The following is a 21,305-nucleotide window of genomic DNA, read 5'->3' on the forward strand; positions in this document are numbered from 1 at the left end:
CAATGATAAGAGAGATAAAAAAAAGCTAGTGACTAAGGTATATTGATTACTAGATCACTTACAACCTGAATAGAGGTGTGCAGCATGTTAACCCCTTGCGTGTTAGGCTTTGTCTCAATCTACCTCTTTATCAATAAGGTTTTCATTATTATATGTTGTATCCTAAAGTGTACTTATCAAATTTTCAGATGCCACAATGCCAAGATCAAATACTGATATATAATACTGATTTATAGTTTTCAATATACTGGAGCAATGAGATGAAACTAATAAAATTTGACAGATAAAAATATGAAGTCCTGGAATTAGATTTAACATACATCAGCACAACTGTATGACGAGGAAACCTACAACTTGCTGTAACAGCAAATTGTTCCAATAAAAAAACTCATATATTGTCATGGTGTCCAACACCAGTAGCCAACAGGATAGCAAGGCTTTCCCAAAATAAATATGGTCTTATGCTGCATTAATAGAAACAGTGTCCACAAAAAGGCAAATCCCATAATTCTTTTCAATATCTCGAACAGCATGTTCTGTGCTAAAAATGCCTTCAGATGCTATGAACAAAGGATAGTCACCAGGATGCTAAATGTTTAGAAAAACAGTTATCAGGAAAGATTGTAGGAATTGAAAATGTTGAAATGAAAAAGAGAAGCTTTATGTGCAATACAATGGCTATTTTAAATTAAAAGATATGTCCAACCATGCGAATGACTATACATTCTATGCAGCCCAAGACCAGCAGCAGAAAAATTGAAAGAAAGATCTAGAAAAGCTGATTTCCCTTCACTCTTAAAAGCAAACTTTCAGATTGAGAGGCTAGTATCCTACTGAATTCTACCTCTATCTCCACAATATTTCATCATGCCCTCAGCTGCCAGAGGCCACAGGCACAATGACATTGGTGATAAGCACAGATTAAAGGGATTAGGCCTCTTCCATCTGGAAAAACAACTATTAGAAGATGATATGGTCCGTTTCAAGTTAACAAAGATGTGTTCACTAAAGCTTAAAATAATAGGACCTCACCTATGAACTACTAATTTTAAAGATACAAAGTGATAGTTGTTAATAGAAAACATTTGCTGAGCACAGAGTATGTGTCAGGAACAGTTCTCACAAGAACTTAATGTGCTAAAAATTAACTCTGTTTTACAGATTAGGAAACTAAAACCAAGATATGTTTTAAAGAACTGTTTTTAAGTTACCCTTGGTCACAAAGCTGGTAAGAGGACTTCATTCCTAGGTTTGTGACTTCAATGCCTCCCTTTACTTAAATGTTGTATCTTGTTGGCATGTAGGCGGTGGAACTAGAAAATATTACTGGCATAGGCAAAAATATGAATATGATTTTGAAAGAAGATAATGAAATTTATAAAGTAGATTAGTGATATATTCTTTGCAAGAAGTTTCTGGAGTTCAAGAAAATGACCTTGAGACTTTTACTTCTATCATTTTCTCAGGAACTTCACATATAATTCTATTTATAGAGCCCTTCACATTAACATTTTTTTTTTACATTTAAACTTAAAGCATATTTCTCAGAGGATCTGAAAACTCTGTTAACTAACACTTCTTCATGTTTATCACAATAAGCCATGTTGTCCCTGAGGTTTCTGTGTGATCTGGAATTGCCTTCCAAGTTATCCCCAAAAAGTATAAATTAGGCTTAGAAAACAGGACTCTTATTAGATATATTTTATCATGACTTTATTTCTTGAATGTGTTTTAATTTGACTTTTTTTGTAACCATTACTCAATTTTACAAAATAACACAAAATTTCTTGTAGCACTTACCCATCAGAAAGCAAACATTCCAAACTCTACTTCAAGCGATAAAAGTGAAAAATAGATTATAAAAAAATAATTAAATTTAAAAATATAGAAAAGTTCATACATAAAAGAAAAAATACATTGTGCTAGGAGACAAGGCTATTTGAAACATATATATTTTAACTGAGGTGATTTTAAGGCAGGATGGACACATCCTTGGTCCGAGAAACAAAACTTGATTGCATAAAACAGCTTGGACCTAAGTGGTTTATTCTTATGCTCTTATTTTCTCAGGTACTTGAAGATCCAGCCAAGTTTCAGGTCCTTACCACTGATAGACTTCAAGATCCTGGGAACACATCTGGGGAGCTCTCACTTCATGGCTTCTAAAAGCAACAGCAAAGCAAACAACTATTTTTGAGAATTCTTGTAGGTAAGCCATAAATCCATACAAACTCTTGCAAATGCCTCCTTCCTGATAGATTTTCCCACTTAAATGGGAGAAGGGTTTTCATAAGGAAAGTCTCAGTTTCAATTAAGGCCATCAGTTGGAAGAAGCATAGGAAAACTTTTTAACTATGATCAGAGAGTTTCAGAGTAAAATATAGTGATCAGGTCTGGGAGACAGTGCTAAGAGGAGTAACTTAAGGACAAATCTGGGGCAGGAAGCCAAAAATGTTCCAAAAGTGAGAATGTAAGAAACAGGAGATGACTGGAGGGGTCTATATACTGGGTGGTGACCAGAGATAAGAATAATATGAATCCTAGTGGGTTAAATTAACCACAGGCTTTCCAAGCGAAATGATTACTGCAGTCTATTGGTAGGTGGAGTGTAGGCATAGGGAGTACGAAGGCTTTTGCATCATCAGCTGTGGCCTTGCTTACCAGAGGAAATCCCTGTTTCTAGTGGATGGAGAGGCTCAAGTTTCCTTAGAAGGAGTCAGCAATGATCTGGATTGACATAACTATTAATATATTTACCTCCCTATTTTAGAAACAACATTGATATTTCTCTCAACCACAGGTGAGGTGAGAGAACATTATGCATTCACCTTTTTGCCTTTAGTGCTTTGTAGATGCTCCCAAAAATATTTATTGAATAAATCACTGAAAGTGAAAAAGAAGTAAGATGTGAAGAATTCAGAGAACCACAACTACTCATGCCAAGACTTCAGAAAATAATGACACTCAAACATAGGAGAGACTTTGAGAGTGTCCCAATAAAGATTTAAAAATAATGGTTAGAAGCCATAGTTTAAAAATCTAGGGATAATGGTAAGTATTTTAAGGTATTAGTAATTAAGGCTATGACATGAGTTTTAAGTGAAGGTTGTTTGCTCTGGGAGATCCTTCTCCTTTGGATGGGAACTAATGTCAGAGCACGTAAAATAGATCCCAGGGCAAGTTCAAACGTCTCACTAACAAATCAGTTAACACTGTGGCTGTGGCTGGTAAGTTACAATGGTGGATGAAGCAAAAATAGGAGAAAGTTTTCATTATGGTTACTTTTTCCACCTAATTTTCTTGCCTTCCACCTTCTCCAAGTAGCAACTGTTTAGATGAACCACATCACCCCACAGTACACACTTCCTTAAATTTCTTAAATTTGCCTATAGTGAAGTAAATCTGCCATATTTCTGTTCTCCCAGTGGTCACAAATATTTCTTACCACTTCAATTTATGGATTTATATAAAAACAGCCTCCAAAATGATTTGGAGGTAAGTAGGGAAGGATGTGTGGTTCATTATAAATGACCCTAATAATACTGCTTACTAACAAGTGAATTTGAACAACTAACAGTCATTTACCCTAAGTGTTTCTCAACTGTAAAGGAGAGCTAATAAAAATACTTCCCCTCCCCATATGAGAGCATATATGAGAAAAAAACCCAAGTGAGATCACATATGGGAGTCGCAGGGTAAATTTTAAAGAGTTCGAATATGTTAGCTACGATAATCTTGCTGTTTACACTTTACCACCTACAGAAATGCCTGTTAATCCCTGTCATTCCATCTGTTAAGGACCCCAGATACTGACCCATAGACAGACATTGACTCTTGACCAAGGGTTTGAAGTGGAAAGCCATTCATAAAAGAAGAATAACACATAAAACACCAGTTTTTACAGAACTGTGGGGGACAATACAAATTTTGTTCGCAATCAATTACTTGAAGTTTGCCCTCTTTGCCACTGGCAAGCATGCAAACATTTAAGAAGTATCTAATGAGAGCGAGTGATTGCACAGATTCTGCACACTGCTCAATTGTTCTCTGATGTGCCCTAAATGTGCTGACACCAGCTTTCCTTCATCCGTGCCCCTCTAGGCCAGGAACCTCAGATGGCTCTATCAATAGAAAGTGCATTGTGCTGATTCTGATTCATTAAAGATTCACAAAGACTACAATTTTGGAAGTAGTAACAAAGTACCTCTCAAGTGACAAGAAGAACATGGCAGCGGAAATATAAAATGAAAGCCTGACCAACAAGCCTTTGATTGTTGTTGGTGGTTTTTTATTTTTTTTGTATTAACATAATATCAACCATGAAACAAATTTTAAGGCAGAAAACTGACAAATCTGAAATGCCTATTTACTTGACCTCATCCTGAACCTCTCCATCATTGAACCAGAGCATTTATCTCTCCTCCATAGATTTAATTCTATACACTGTGTTCATTTATTCATTCATTTTCTTTCATTTAAAAATTTCATTATTATTTCATTCTTTTGATTTTATGCAATGTATTAGTTGTAGTATCAACATCCATTAAGCAATTACTATATTCCAGGCATCATAATAAGGGCTTTAACTAGTTATCTATTTAATCCTAATAATTCTGTGGGATTGGCCTTTTATTATGCCCATTTTACAGATAAAGAAACTAAGACTCAAGGAGGTCACATTACTTATCCAACTTCACCCAAATAAGCTAGTAGTGGTGGGTCAACAATTCAAACCAGGTCTGTATAGCTTAAAAGTCTGAGTTTTTAAGTATTATATTAAACTGTCTACCTGGGTAGGGCTCTGAGCACAAGGGGACGTGATCCCACTTATTAATTCTAATGGAGGAATACAAAGCAGGGGCTGGAGATATAGGGAGAGTGGCCGAAACTCTCTCATCTGAGGTGAAGATTATCAGAAGATATAAGAGAGGTAGAGAGGCAGGTCAAGTAAAGCCTTAGTAATTATGATAAATAGTTTTGATTTTTTGCTTAAAGTGATAGGGAAAAACTGAAGGATTAACCTTTTTCAAGGTCACTGTGCCAGATTTATGATGGATGAACTGGAATAGGACATGGCAAGAGATATAGGAAGCAGATAAGGATGCTATTGTGATAAACCAGATAAGAAGTGGTGATGATTTAGGGCGATGGCTATGAGAATGGAGACGAAGAATGGGACTTGAGAGACATGAAGGAAGCAAAAATAGTAGGTTGCAAAGACTGGGTGCAGATGATGAGGGAGAGGAAATAATCTAGAATTCCTCCTGCTTGGAGACACTTGGTGATAAATTTAACTATAAGCTAATAGAGAGGCACTGCAAATTTGGGGGAAATAAGATGTTAGCTGAGGAGTCTATGGCACAGTACAGGTGCTCAGAAGAACAGTCAAGGCTTAAAGTTTTGGGAGCCATTACATATACATATGATGATGCACAGATTCTTCTCAGATGTCAACTCTGATCCACTGACACAATGGCTGCCTGAAACTCTGTCAATCAAGATGGTGGACAAGATGAAAAGAGGCGGTCAGGGACAAGCACATAGACTTCTGTTTAGAAAATTGATCTGTCTAGAAAAAGTACTTGAAAAATGTAGAGTAGTACAAAGCCAGCAATGCCAGAAACTGATAGATACAGTGGAGTGGCCCCAGAGTTGGACAGTTTGGGCTTAGATCTCAGTTGCCCATTTACTGTCAATGTGACCCTAGGTTAGCAAGTGAATCTCACTGTTTCCAAGTCTTTACCTGGAAAGTGAGCATAACTGTATTAATATCTGTGCTTTACCATGTGAAAAAAAAATCAATGTTCATTTTATAAACAAAGAAACATGCATATATATGTATTGGGGATATACAGAAATATATATGAGGATCTTAAGCACCAGACAGAAATTCAAAAGATATGGTAGAAAACGAGACATTAAAGACATTAACAGAGAACACTGAAAACACCAGTCACTAAAAAGAACATTTTTCTTCATATAAACTAATACAGAGTAGTATGAATTAGATTGTTCAATCAATTTTGTTTTCTTTCGACAGTAAATTTGAGGCTCAGAGATGTTCAATAACATAACCAAGGTCATACCCAAACAAGCCAGAGCCCAAATCAGCACAATTTCCTAATCCTCACTATGATGAATTTTTCACTACACGATGCTAGATAATAATCCTTTTAAAGAAGAATCTATCAGTTGAGTAGAAACCTTTATAACATTCACACCTCATTTTTTTTATCACTTATCTATCAGAAATAGCTTGTGTCAAGTTGTTTTTAGGATGTAAACTCTCTGAAGCAAAGAATTTTACCTTTCCAGAATTAATTTTTCTTAATAATGAACATTGAGCTCTGGATGCATTAGGCAGCTTCAAATATAATAACAAACATTTTGTTTATGTGACTGAAAGAGAGTGAATGGGTATTTGTCCTTTGGTGAAAATCACAAACTGATCAATGTTAATCTCTTTGTTGCCTGTCTCTACAAAGTTTGTATTTCCTATAAGGCACTCTTTTTAAAGTATGTTTATGAGTGGGTTGGCAAGATAGAAACAAAGAAGATGATGGATTCAGGATGAAGAGGACAAGTGAAAGAGTTGGGGAACCGGTTCTCTCACATAATTGCCAGCCCTCCCCTCCCCTCCCTTCCCCTTCCCTCTCCTCCTCTTTTCTTCTCTCCCCTTCCCTTCCCCTGCTGAGATATTTCTACGATTTGTGATTTAATCAGGTAGGAGTGCTTACTAAACACAGAATATGAAATTTCACCTTAGTAAAGCTAAAAATTCAGATGATCATATTCCTTATGCAAAGATTTAACTATGTCTAATCAATTGCCATGAGCTTTGAAGTCAGCCTCACTTTCCCCAGGATACAAAGCAGGATTTTTTTAATGAATTCATAGACTGGGAAAATGCCTTTTTGCAAAACGTTGTTTCAAAACTCAGTATTTAAACTATTTATTTTTACTGTACTTTTCCATATTTCAGATGTCATCAGTAGGGCTTGCTCTTTTATTTTTTTACACATTAGATTTATATAGTTCTTTATAGGTAAAAAAAAATTCAAGGATATGGGTACAAAATATTGATTGGGCAGTTTAAAGACATAATATTATATATCCTTCCCTGTTCAACAGAGAATTTGAGGCATACTAATGGAGAAAGAAAAATGTAACCTGGAAACCCAGGACAATCATTCCAAGACATTCCAACAGCCACTTTAAAGGAATGACCTCTTAACACTTAGTGCTTTTCAGATGCTGCTTCAAGCAGTTATTAAAAGAAAACGAGAAATAATCCAATTACGATGTAATTCAGAATAAATGGTAATGAATAAACAGAACTCATGATAATGGTCCTTGAATGCATGCTTAAATAATGAAACATTTACATTTACAGGAAAGGGTAGATGACTTCAATAAAATTGTTATCAGATAATACTTATTTGATACTTTTCATTTTAAAAGTGTGCTGTTGTTATTGAATTGAGAAAAGAGTTTCCAACATTTTATATGAATAACTCTCACCCACAGATTATGCGTGACTAGAAAGTACATGAAAAAGTTGAAAAAATGCTATTGGTAAGTTTCATTTCTTTGCTAAGAAAAAGAAAGATTGTGAATTTAAGGAACTGAATGTTGATTTTAGAGAACTATGGAATGAGGGCCAGGAGAAGCAAAAACAGATCTTTTCAGTCGGATTACAAATAATGACACAGGAATCCATCTGCCTATGTTTTATGGGGAAGAATGCTGTGATTATTTGATGAGTAGGAGGGAAAGTTTGGTGGGATGAAAAGATGGAGAAAAGCCAGGGAAGCTGGCTGCCTCAAGTTCAACAAGAAAATGTCAAATTAAATGTGTGTTCTCTTCCTGAAAAATACCCACCCTCATTATGCATCCATGTGTTGATGACGGATGCAAATGAATTTTTCAAGTGCTCCACAAATGAGATGCCTACTGATGTTAGCCTAGTGAGAGCAAATCCCTAGTAATATACAGAATTATATTTTTAGCCTTAGATAAAATCATATAGACGTTAAATGTTAGCAGGCTCAACCTTCCTTTTCTCTACTATGTTCCAATTTAACATAGTGTTTAACGAAATACGAGAATTGGGACAGTTGTGGCTCTGGATTGGAAATTATCTGAATTCTGGCTATCATCTTTATGGGCAAAACTAGGCTACTGGTACTTCCCGAAGGCAAACACATCTGTGATTTAAGCTAATCAGTCCCTGCATGTCACTGTTGCTTCATACAAATAGGGTGAAAATAACATGTCTTTGCAATGAGAAGCCATCATTTTAAAGAGAAATCGTATCATTTTTAGTGAAGTTCACCTTAACGGATGAAATATTTCCAACTGAATAACTGTTTTAGTCAATGAGCATATGCGGACATTTTCATACATTGTCCATCAGATATAAACTCTGATTACTATATTAATCCTACATTTTTTATTTTATAAAACTAGAGATGATTTTTCTAGACAAACCTGAGAAAAGCTGGAATTGTTTTGCTTTAGTGGCTCAAGTCAGAAATTAACCTTTGTCAAAAAGTAACTGTTATTTTAGTAAATACTAACGTAAACACTGAAATACTAGCACCATAAAACACTTAACCTTTAACACAAAAAGGCATGCATGGCATAGGCATGCCTTGGACATATTGCAGGTTTGGTTCCAGACTACCAAAACCCAGCATGTCAAATGAATTTTTAGTTTCCCAGAGCATATACGAGTTATGTTTACACCGTACCATAGCCTATTAAGTGTGCAATGAAGTGTCATTGCACACTTCATTGCTAAAAAAACGCTAACCATCATATGAGCTCTCAGGGAGTCAAAATCTTGCTGGTGAAGGATGCTAATGGTAGCTGACTGATCAGGGTGGTGGTTGCTGAAGTTGGGGTGACCACGGCAATTTCTCAACTATAAGACAACAAGAAAGTTTGCCACATCAGTTGACTCTTCCTTTCACTAACGATTTCTCTGTAGCATCCAACGCTGTTTGATAGCATCTTACCCACAGGAGAACTTCTTTCAAATTGGGAGTCAATCCTTTCAAACCCTGCCCCTGCTTTATCAACTAGCTCGTATATTATAAACACTTTATCATTTCAACGGTCTTCACAGCATCTTTACCAAGAGTAGATTCCATCTGAAGACACCTTTGCTCATCCACAAAAAGTACCTCCTCACCCCTTCAGGTGTTATTGTGAAATTACAGCTATTTATTATCCAGAGGGTAGTTGTTTTGTTGCATCTTCAGGCTTCCACTTCTAGCTCTAGTCCTCTTGCTGTTTCCATCATATTTGCAGTTACTTCCTCCACTGAAGTCTTGAACCTCTCCAAGTCATCTGTGACTATCTTAGCTAGATTGTCAGGATAACTCATTGTAGCTTGTACATCAGCCCTTGGATATTATCAACACAGCTTCTTTCCTTGAACCTCATGAGCCAACCTCTGCTAGCTTCAAACTTTTCGTCCGCAGCTTCCTTAAGTCTCTCAGCCTTCATAGAATTGATGAGAATTAAGGCCTTGCTCTGGATTAGGCTTTGACTTAAGGGAATGTTGTGGCTGGTTTGATCTTCTATCCAGACCACTAACATTTTTTCCACATCGGCAACAAGGCTGTTTTGCTTTCTTATCATTTGTGTGTTCACTGGAGTAGCACTTTTAATTTCCTTCAAGAATTGTCCTTTGCATTCACACCTTGGCTAACTGTTTAGCTCAACAGGACTAGCTTTCAGTTTATCTTTCAGCTTTGGACATGCCTTCCATACTAAGCTTAATCACTCACAGCTTTTGATTTAAAGTGAGAGACACGCGACTCTTTCTTTCATTTAAACACTTAGAGGCCATTGTAGGGTAATTAATTAAGCTAGTTTCAATATTGTTGTGTCTCAGGGAATAGGGAGGCCCGAGGAGAGGGAGAGAGACAGGGAATGGCTGGTCAGTGGAGCAGTCAGAACACAACATTCATCGATTCAGTTCACTGCCTTCTGTGGGCACAGCTTGTGGCACCCCCAAACAATGACAACGGTAACATCAAATATCACTGATCACAGATCACCATAAGGAATACAGTAATAATAACGAAAACGTTTGAAATATTGCAAGAATTACCAAAATCTGAGGCAGAGACTCAGAGTGAGCAGATGTTGGAAAAAAATGGCAGTGATAGACTTGCTTGACACAGGGTTGCCACAAGCTGTCAATTTGTAAAAAACAAAATATCTATGAAGTGCAAGAAAGTAAAGTGCATTAAAAGGAGGTATGTCTGAGGGGCGCCTGGGTGGCTCAGTCGGTTGGGCGTCCGACTTCAGCTCAGGTCTCGATCTCGCGGTCCATGAGTTTGAGCCCTGCGTCGGGCTCTGGGCTGATGGCTCAGAGCCTGGAGCCTGCTTCCGATTCTGTGTCTCCCTCTCTCTCTGCCCCTCCCCCATTCATGCTCTGTCTCTCTCTGTCTCAAAAATAAATAAACGTTAAAAAAATTTTAAAAAAAAAGGAGGTATGTCTGTAGATAGTTCAGTAAGTTAATTGACTTGTTTTCAAATTACTAAATGCTTCATAACTGGAGATAGTAATGAAAACAAATACAAACGCAAAACTTCAAAGAAAAAAATTTTGGAACATTTAATCCAAATACTTTCTTTAAAATTGGAGTTTGAAATATTTTAAGTATTTTAATTCCAAGTTTACCCATAATTATAACCGTATATTTATTTTAATAATATAACTATTGTTCTTCTTAGCCATATATTTATTCTAATTATTGACAAAACTACACAATAATAAAAATACTCAGTAGCAACTCTGACATCAAACACTAATACAGCAGGTTGTTTAATCATAAGGAAAAAAAATGAGATTAATTTGTCTTGGGTTCTTTTGTCCTTTTCTTCACAAACATACTACTAGTAAAGTCCTGTAAATGTAAATGCCAATAAAATAGTATCTCATTGTTCTTCATGGAAATTAGTGATGCATGATAATGCATGTCATTACTGGTCATGAAAACCATTGGAGAAATCATATTGCATTTTAATGAATGAGTTAAATGCCTGGGATTGTCAACTGTGCTAGAGGAATAATCATCTGAGGAAAATTAATTCTGACATTTGGTAATTAGTAGTAGAAAAATTGTAAATTTCACCGAAAGAACATTTTGTCTAAAATATTTTGTGCTATCTGAAATGCAAAAGCCACAAATTACATTGCTTATAGAAAATATTTTATTACACAATCAGACTGCTCTGGATCAGGGAATTATTTTAAAAGACTTTAAAACATCCTTATCCAAGTAATAATAGCATTTATAATAACAACCACATTTTCTACCAGAGGCAAATATTCCTAACAATGACAAGATTACTTCAACAATTATTTTTATTGTACATAGTTTTAAAATATATGTGGTAAAACATGTTGTTGTTTTTTTTCTGAAGTTATGAGGCCAGTAAAATGGCATTTGAAAGTTTACTCATCACAGGGTTTTTTTATAGCAGACTTGAGATTACCAGATATATGCAGAAAAATTTTTTTACTTTTTTACTGTTTTGATGTTTGTACCAATTGTGCAAAATCAGTGGTGGGCAAAACTGCTGGTGTCTTCGGAATCAAGATCTAAGTAGCTTAGGCCAATGTACCAGTAGCTGTGTTCTTCACTAACACATACACTTAACACCAACAACCCAAAAAGGCCAGAGTCTCTAAAGAATGTCCTAATACAGCAGTATTAATTGTATTAATACTTGACCCTTGAGTATACATCCTTTAATATTCTGCATGATGAAATGAGAAGTAAGTCTAAAGCATTTCTGCTTATATGCTATAAAATACAATGGCTGTCTTGAGAAAAGTATTTGTGTGATTGAGTTGAGACCAAAACAAGACACTTTTATCACAGGACACAATTTTTACCTGAAAAACCACCAACCAACAAACTACAATTATTCCAAAGTGGATATTTGAAGAACAAAAACAATTTGGAAAAATGACAAAGTTGGAGGATTCACACTACTTGATTTCAAAACTTACCACAAATTTACAGTCATCAAAGCAGTATGGTTCTGGCAGAAGGGCAAACATATAGGGCAATGACACAGAACTGAGAAACCATGGTCATTTGATTTCGACAAGGGTGTCACAGAGGAAGAAGGATCTTTTCAACAAATGGTACTGGGAGAACTGGGTATCCAGATACAAAAGATTGGATCTGGAACTGGGTCTCATATCACATACAAAAGTTAGCTTGAAATGGTTCATATGCTTAAATGTAAAAGCTAAAGCTGAAATATACTTGAAATAAACTATAGCAGTATATCTTTGTGACCATAGGTTAGGAAAGGTTTCTTAGATACGACACCAAAACACAACTAACAAAAGACAAAGTAGATAAACCAAGCTTCATTAAAATTAGAAAAAAAAAGTTGTGCTTTACAGGATATCATATAAAAAAGTGAAAAGACAGCTCGCAGAGTAAATATTTGCAAATCATGTATCTAAAAAGGGTGTAGTACCCAGAATATATAAAGAATTCTTAAAACTAAACAACAAAAAGACAACCACCCCATTTTTAAAAAGGGCAAAGCTTCTGATTAGACATATCTCAAAAGAAGATACGTAGATACCAATAGTGTCCATTAGGGAAATTCAGACCAAAACTACAATGGGATCTCACTTCACACATACTATAATAGCTACAATAAAAGATAGGCAATAACAACTGTTGGCAAGGAAACTGAACCTTCTCACTTTGGGAATAGAATGTTAAATGGCACAGACACTGCGGAAAACACCTGGGCAGTCCCTCATATTTCAAATATTCAATTGGTATAACATTCAGCCTTCCATTCTTAGTTGTGTGCCCAAGAAAATTGAAAATGTCTGTCCGTGCACACAAAAATGTACAAGAATGTTCAAAGCAGCATTATTTATAGTAGCCCAAAGTGGAAACAACCAATTGTCCTTCAATTGATGGATAAACAAAATATGAAATATCCATACAATGAAGTATTATTCAGCCATAAAAAATGACATACTGGAGGGGTGCCTGGGTGGCTCAGTCAGCTGAATGTCCAAGTTGGGTTCAGGTCATGATCTCGCAGTCCGTGGGTTTCAGCCCCACATCCGGCTCTGTGCTGACAGGTCAGAGCCTGGATCCTGCTTCAGATTCTGTGTGTCCCTCTCACTCACTCTGCCCCTCCCCTGCTCAGGCTGTCTCAAAAATAAACATTAAAAATTTTTTTAAATGTCATACTGGATATATTACAACATTGATGAATCTTGAAAACATCATCTCCATGAAAGAAACCAGTCACAAAAGACAACATACTATATGATTCCATTTATATGAAATGTTCAGAATAGATAAATTCATAGAGACAGAAATTAGATTAGTGATTATCTAGGATTTGTGCTGAAATGGGGAGGGACTGATGAAATGGTCCAAAATTTACGGTAGTGGTAGTGCTCACTTCTATGAATGTATTGCAAACCACTGAATTTTAAAATTTAAATTGGTTGGGGTGCCTGGGTGGCTCAGTCAGTTAGGCGTTTGACTGGTTTTGGCTCAGGTTTCGGCTCAGGTCATGATCTCATGGTTTCGAGCCATCGGGGTCTTGCCAGCACAGAGCCTGCTTGGGATTCTCTGTCTCTCTCTGCCCCATCCCCACTTGCGCTGTCTCTGTCTCTCTCAAAATAAATAAATAAACTTCAAAAATTTTTGTAAAAAAACACTAATGGTGGCAAAAAAATCCTTTAAAAATTTTAAATTGGTAACTTTTATCATATGTGAATTGTATCTCAATAATACTGGTTGGAAAAGAGGTGAGAATTTGGAAGACATTTTCTCAAAAATGAATGAAGTGAGCCTGTCACTTTAAAGAAAACAACCAACAGTATTTGTTGCCAGTGATATAATTAAAACTTCCAAGCAAAAACTAAAATTTAAAAAACATTTATGTGCTGCTTAACGGCTTCTCAGTGTTGGATTTTTTTCTATGGAGATTAGTGGGGATATTAAGAAATGTGTTTTTTGATGTTTATGAGATGTTTTAATGCTTAGAAGGTCTGCAAAACTCAGTGAGCCAATTTTTTCAAATGACCAATGAGTGATGTTATAAAATCATGCATGCATGGGTAAAAGATCCATTTACAGTGCAAAAGAAGCCAATAGATTTAAAAGTAATAGAGTAAGAAAAGTTTATTGATAGAGTATAAAAAGTAGATTAAAAAGTAGGGCTTCAAATCCACATTGCAATTAACCTTTAAGAAACTGTCACCTACTGAGTTTTGCTATAGTTTTAAAGAGGAATTATCTGAAAGGACAGTTAATGTACTTCTCTTTCCAATATCATGTCTGCATATGGCTGGATTTCTTTTTTATACTTCAAGCAAAACAGCATAAAACTCTAACCAGCATCTAATAAGCCATATATTAATGAAATTAAAAGTAAAATAACACAATTCTTCCCACCAATAATTTTGTTCTTGGAAAACATAGTTACTATTCTTCATTAAAAGTATGTTACTTATGTTAATATGTAATGAGCTTAATATTATTTCAAAATTTTCTCAGTGTAATTTCTAATACAGTAAATATTGATATCTATAACAAATCTAAACAAAAGCTCTATGAGATACTCAGTAATTTGTAAGATGGTAACAGGGCCATGAAACTAAAAAGTTTACAAGCTGCTGCTCTAAGCCCTCCCATCACTTTCTGAGGGGGAAACTTGACTCTGGGTGTTCTGAGGTGTTCTGTTTTTAGTATACAGGTAGTATGTTGGATAAAGAGATTATGGAATATCTGAAAGCATGGGGTTTTTACAAAGTTTTAAAGTTCTGTGTTTATAAAAGATAGTCACGTATTTTCACCAATAATAAATAACAAGAATAGAAAAAAACTTCCTCTGCTATTGCAGGCAGCTGAACATGTGGTTGTAAAAGCCAAGCCTAAGAGCCCAGAAAAAATATAGAGAAAAGGATCATTATGGAGACATTTCAAAAAGAGTTTCGGAAAAAAAAAAGAATTTTGATAGCATATTAACAGGAATTGAGAATCGACTAGATATAGGGAGAAAGATGGATTCCAGCTTCTGAAAAAAACTTTTATACCATTGACAGATACCTTGTAAAGGGGAAGAACTGTTTTATAATCATGAGTTTCAGTTTGGTAGTTATATATGTATATATATATATATATATATATATATATATACACATATGTACATATATATTAAAAATTTACTATTTAATAGTCAAGAGCTGAGATGAGAATGGGCCACATACAATGGTAAAGCAGAAAAGACCTAACATGATTCTAAAACTAAGATGAGTTGATATGAAGGTTTTGGAAATTTTCAGAGAATGCTTTACTGCTATTTGGGCCTTGGATATTTTAGGAGGACAAAACTAAATCTCAAATGTCTTTATACTGAGAATTGGCATATTTATGAAGCCAGTTGGATGTTTGCAAAGGTGTGAGGTGAGTAGCTTAATCTTTTTGTAACCTAACCTTGGGAGTGACAGCTCATCACTTTGGTCATATTCTGTTTGTCAAAAGCAAGTCACAAAGTCCATGTTTGTGCCACAACAGGGCACAGATACTAGGAATCATTGAGAACCATCTAAGTACCTGCCTCCTGCCTCCCACAGAGTTCAATTCTAGGTTCAAATCACTGTAAGAAGGTTTTCACCTACATTACGTTACAAGAAATGACAAAAGGCTGAGGAAGGTTTTCAGTTAAAGGAGACTAATGAGACATGACAACTAAATGCAGTACGTGAGCTTGGATGAGATCCTGTACCAAATGGAAAAAAGTACTATAGAGATATAATTAGATCAGTTGACAAAACGGGAGTATGGATTGTAGATTAGGTAAATGCACCAGTGTCAAATTTTCTGAGGTTAATAACTGCTCTGTAGTTATCTTAAGGAATGTCGTTGTTCTTTGAAAATATACACTGAAATATCTACTCTAATTATTGAATATAATACTATATGCACATACATACATACACATAATATACATATGGGTATGTATTACAGGGAGAGAGCACATATAATAAAGCAAATGGAGCAAAGTATTTTAAAAAAATACTTTAAAAATAGTGATTCTGGGCAAAAGGCATATGGGAATTCTTTGTACTAATATTGCAACTTTTCAGTAAGCTAGAAATTATTTCCAAATAAAAGATTAACTAATACTATAGTCAAGGTTATATGGAGGGGTTATAAATAGTCCAGTAAGAGAAGGACGTGTTCCTTAATAATTTAGAGTATTTATTTTAGTACAAACCACACAGGGAAGGTAGTTAAATACATTGTCTTTTACATGCCAGGTACAATGCAAAATGCTTTATTATATCATTCAACTCAAATTTAACCATGTTCTTATGAGGTGAGAATTATCATCATTTTATAGCATATTTCGTAATGAGGAAACGTAGGCTCAGAGAAGTTAAGTAACTTGTGAGAGACTGGAAAGTTTTTAAGTGGACCAGCTCACATTCAAACCTAGGAGGAGTTAACTGTAACCGGTAAGAAAATCATCCATATAGTGAGTAAGAGCAAACTAGAATTCAAGCCCAGATGATTTATATATGAGCTCATTAAAGATCAGCCACTGTCACCAGCTTAAAGTGGGTTAGAAGTTAGTTCACATGAGTTTTGCAAATAAAAATAATGCCATTTTCTTATAAATATTTTAAAGTCAGGAATTTGGCAATTTAAACATAATCACCAATATTTTAGCAGAATTTTATATCTTTGAGCAAAATCTTTAAAATTCTCTACATATAGTTTGGAAAGCATTTGATTTCAATCACTGGGGGCAAAAAATCAGCCTAAATAATCAACCTGAAGATTAGTATTCAAAAACAGAGGACAAAGAATTCCCTCAAGTGTGAAAAGGGAGGCTTCCCTTTCAATCTGTGCTCTTCCATTTTCACCTACGTATCTTTATAATTCCTTTCAAGCCCAGGACCAAAGAAAATAAGCCATTCAAGCCTGGTGCTGCAAACAGTGGGTTCTGGCATGGGAACACAGTAGATGGCAGGAGGGCAGGAAACCACCTGCTTTGCGGATGTGGGGCTGTCTTTACCAAGCAATAGCTTTCAGGAAGACCTGCTGTTGGTCCTGCCTGGGACTAACTTTCAAGGCTTCTTTTTTGACATTCTGCCCCAAACTCCATTTTTCATCAATGGAGAGAGAGGTGAATATAGATCAAGAATTCCTGCAGTGAGAGAGAACAAGTTTCTTTCTGCAACGGTCTTGGAGAATATTGGCTCATCTTCTTTCAGTAAAACAATATGGCCTTTTGATTGTGTTTCAAAAGTATTTACGACAGTCCACCTATGGAAATCCTGAACTTGTATCATTAGCACTTACAAATTAGCTAGCATTTGCTGAGCACTTGCTATGTGCTTGGCATTGTGCTAATCAATTACACAGGTAGTAATTCAAGTGACTAGGGTTTCAATACAATGCTGTTGGTGTCTGCTTAATGCTTAGTTTGTATTTCCTTGTGAGAAGAGCCAGGACATACAGAAAGTTAAATTAGACATGGACAACAGTCTCAGAAAGATTACAATCAAGTAGTGGACTTAACGTATATACATAAACAGTGAAGATGCACAGTACAACGTACTAAATGTCATAAGAAAGGGTTATGGGATTTCATGAGCACAAGTCATCGATTGCTGTAAATGAGATAAGACCTTATAGAGGTGGGAAAATTTAAGTGAGGATATTTCAATATCAGATATAATTAAATAAATGAAAAAATGCCATTCTCATTCAAAAAACTACAGGAAAAAATGAGGTTGCTAGAAAACAGGAGACAAGTTTGAGAACAGTAAATATTTCCCTTTGAATGAAATACTGATTTTGTATGAAAAGTGAAGTTTGAGAATAGTTCACGGAACTTCTTGAATACTAGTTTAAGGTATTTTAACGGTACATTTTAGGCAGAGCAAAGCTATTTAAATGTTTTGAGCAGAGAGGGGACATGGTCAAGGATGTGCTTGAGAACTGTAATATTCGGTGCTGAAGCCAGCAGCACAAGTAGTTACCTAAGTTCAAATTTAACTTAATGAAAATTAAATAAAATGAAAACTTCAGCTCTCAATTGCATTAGCCATATTTCAACTTCTCAACAAGGTTCGATACCTAGTAACTTCTGTATTGAACAGGAAAGATAGACATATAACATTTCCATTATTATGGTTTATTCTATTGGACAGAGCTACTTTGAAAGATTAATCTGGTAGTGCATGGATGGGATGGGACAGGGGAGGAGACTAGAAATGGGAAGTTGATTTTAACAGTCAGGATTAGAAGTCCTGAGTAGCTATAGTTGAGAATAGAATTTAGTTTATAACATGCACAATATTATGTTCTACCCTTCTGAGTTTTCTACAGATATTCATGTTAAGGACCATTTACTATATGCTCCATAGACACCAGTCAGAATTTAGATTCCTTATATTCCTCAGCAGAAATTTTCTTTGGCACACATGAGAAAAGAAAAAAGATGAAATGACTCACCAGATTATGAATAGCTGGAGATCCTAACTTCCATGTGGAAATGGGGAATTCAAGCAGATGGGCTTCCTGGGATTCATCTCATGTGGGGATTATGGGTAACAACCGTCTGGCTTCTAATTTGGTTTGAATTTCAGCAGAGGTCCAAAATCATTCAGTTGCTCTTTAAAGTCTGTTTATACATGGAAAAATACTATTAAGAATCTACACTCTTGATTTTTTCTATTTTTAGTCTTTGAGTTTTTCTGTAATCATTACAATCTAGAATAGAAGAATTTCTCATTTTATATGTAAGGAAACTGAGGCCAAAATTAAGTGATTTGGCAAGATCACACAACTAGTTAGTTGCAAAGCTAAGGCAATAACTGGTGTTCTGGGATTTTTTTCCTCTTCTTCTTGGTATTTTCAGAGTAACTCAGAACTTTGATTATAATTAATTTCCTTTTCATATATTCACGGACTAGCAGTAACTGTAGCTCTGTAATTTAACTTATGGTATAAATACTGTCACATTCAACATATATTGTGTTGAGCATTTGCTTGAAATTGGAAGCATGAGGAATTAAATCTCACTCATGGCCAAATGTGTTCATAGAACAAAAATGTTTAATGACCCATGTTCTAGGTAAACTTGACTACTCTCTCCACCACTGTCTTCTTCAGAGTCCCCATAACACTTTATGGCCCTTACTTGCTTTCCTGCCTGTCATCCTCCACTAGAACAGGATCTACATCATTCTTGCCTTTGCTCTCCCATGCTTATCCCAGCTCTCAGCACACAGAAGAGTTGATAAATAATGTATGAATGATGTATGAGTAAAGAGGCAATTTGGAAACTCTACTTAGGTCTCCCCGTATTAATCTCACTTCCAACCTTTTCAAGTTCCAACCTTTTAAGGTTTGCTTGGGGCAGGGAGGAAAATCAGACCTGCCTCTCTGTTGGCATACCTCAGCAGCCAATTCAAAGCTGCATAGTGCAGCATGAGGAGACTCTGTAGAACCCTATTCTTTCATCCCCATGGAGATTTACCAAAGCATTCTACGGCATTTCTGGATCCCTTTAATACAGGGCTCATTTTTTTCAAAGCCTGTTTAATTGACTCTTTTCCCCTGGAAACAAAAGCCAGCCTACCAAAGGTTCCCAAAGGTGGTTCTGAGAACCTCTACTGGATTCTTAGGAGAACTAGAACCTGGCCACATTGCGGGGAGTGAAACCACCTGTGCTTGCCACAGTTGTATGACTCTGTTCTTGTGTTGGCCAGATGAGTGAGAAGACAAAACTTGGTCCCACCATTCCTATTTGTATCCAGAAAGAACAGGTAGAAATTTCAGCAAGCTGAATCAAGTGGTTTGAAATTTAAAATATGTTTTAATGAACACTAAAACCTGAACCAAAACAAAACAAGATAAAAATAATTTGTCTCATTCACCTCAAGCATCAAGTGATGATGCCTAACATAGCAGCCTCACTTTGCCTCTTGGACCAACCTGGCAAAGGGTTAATGTGCACTGCAGATTCCCTCATGACTCAGAGGACAGTGATCCAGACACAAAGAGACAATCTTATTCTTTGTTCTGGGTACTGCCATCTCATCAGTGCTCCCCACCTCCCTCTTTCCCACACTATCAGATCTCTGGTGACATCGCAGTAATTAGATGCATAAGGCACCAGGGCTCCTCAAGCTCTTTTTTCAACTCTGTATCCAATTATTACTGTCGTTTGTGTAATGCTAAGGAAGTTTGGGTGCAGACACTATGTTTTTTTGCAAGACAAGCCTTTTGTGGCAATCAATGTTATATAATGCCTGTTCTAAAAAATGCTGTTCTTCATCATCATATTCTCATCAGATGACATGTAAGAGTTTGTCTCTTAGAGAACTCATTCTTCCGAATGAGTATTTTTCAAATACCTAATTAAAAACATATATCTACCCATCCCAAAGCAGTCAAGTTTTGCACCACTGCCTTAAAACTATCATTTTGCTCCTATGAGAGCATATTCTTTATTTGTATTATTGCATTTCAGGCAGCTCGAAATCCCCCTTACTAACATCCGTGTTAACACACTTCAGTACAGGCTGTGACACTGTGATCAGCAAAGGGAAGGGGAAAGTCTTGTTAGAAGTGACATGACTTGACTAATTTAAGTTCAATGCATTTAACACAATTCTGTATTTACAATTACTATGTCCACTGGAAAGACACGTAGAAAGCCAATAATTGTTTCAAGCTTTATAATGTTTTATGCAAAGTGCAGTGCTACACATCGCAAAAGCATATTCAGAGAGTAAAAGAATCTCTGAATACATGTGAATGTGAGCTCAGAGCCATATACCTAGCAACTTCTAGCTTCTAATTTTATTTCTAATATGAAGCGAAGCCACACTTTATTTCAACTTCTTGAGATAAATTTTTCACACAAAAGCCTTGATTGATTTTTAGTGAGTTTTATGTGCAGTTTTGCTATAATACAATATATACATTCCCAAAAATCCTTACATTATGCAAAAATCTCACAATAAAAACCACAGGGCTTATGGGGGGGGGGTGGTGATTTAAGAGCACAACATTCACCAACTTTACCAGTGACACATATATGAAAAAACAGGAGTCTTATAAAAGGTGTAACAGTTTTTATGTATATTAAATGATTAGGAAATTCATAAGTAGCATAATAGATACGATACTTTACTTTGAAAGTTATCTGAAGTTTACTTGTGGAAACTGGAGGGTTCCCAGCCTGCAAATTTTTATGAA

At 35.8% G+C, this 21,305-nt stretch overlaps 1 long non-coding RNA gene across 2 annotated transcripts; it reads right to left on the reverse strand.

Moving 5' to 3' along the window:
• Window positions 1-1,936: 1,936 nt before the first annotated feature.
• Window positions 1,937-19,509, reverse strand: LOC122234546. 2 transcript variants are annotated; one of them, XR_006212314.1, is made up of 3 exons: window positions 19,423-19,509; window positions 18,552-18,720; window positions 1,937-2,162 (listed from the first exon to the last, which is right to left on the reverse strand). It is a non-coding gene; the product is annotated as an uncharacterized LOC122234546 (long non-coding RNA). The 2 variants fall into 2 exon arrangements; XR_006212313.1 differs by lacking the exon at window positions 1,937-2,162 and adding an exon at window positions 8,797-8,926.
• Between the last annotated feature and the right edge of the window lie 1,796 nt (window positions 19,510-21,305).

Source organism: Panthera tigris, chromosome A2 (assembly GCF_018350195.1).
Source record: "Panthera tigris isolate Pti1 chromosome A2, P.tigris_Pti1_mat1.1, whole genome shotgun sequence".
NCBI lineage: Eukaryota > Metazoa > Chordata > Mammalia > Carnivora > Felidae > Panthera > Panthera tigris.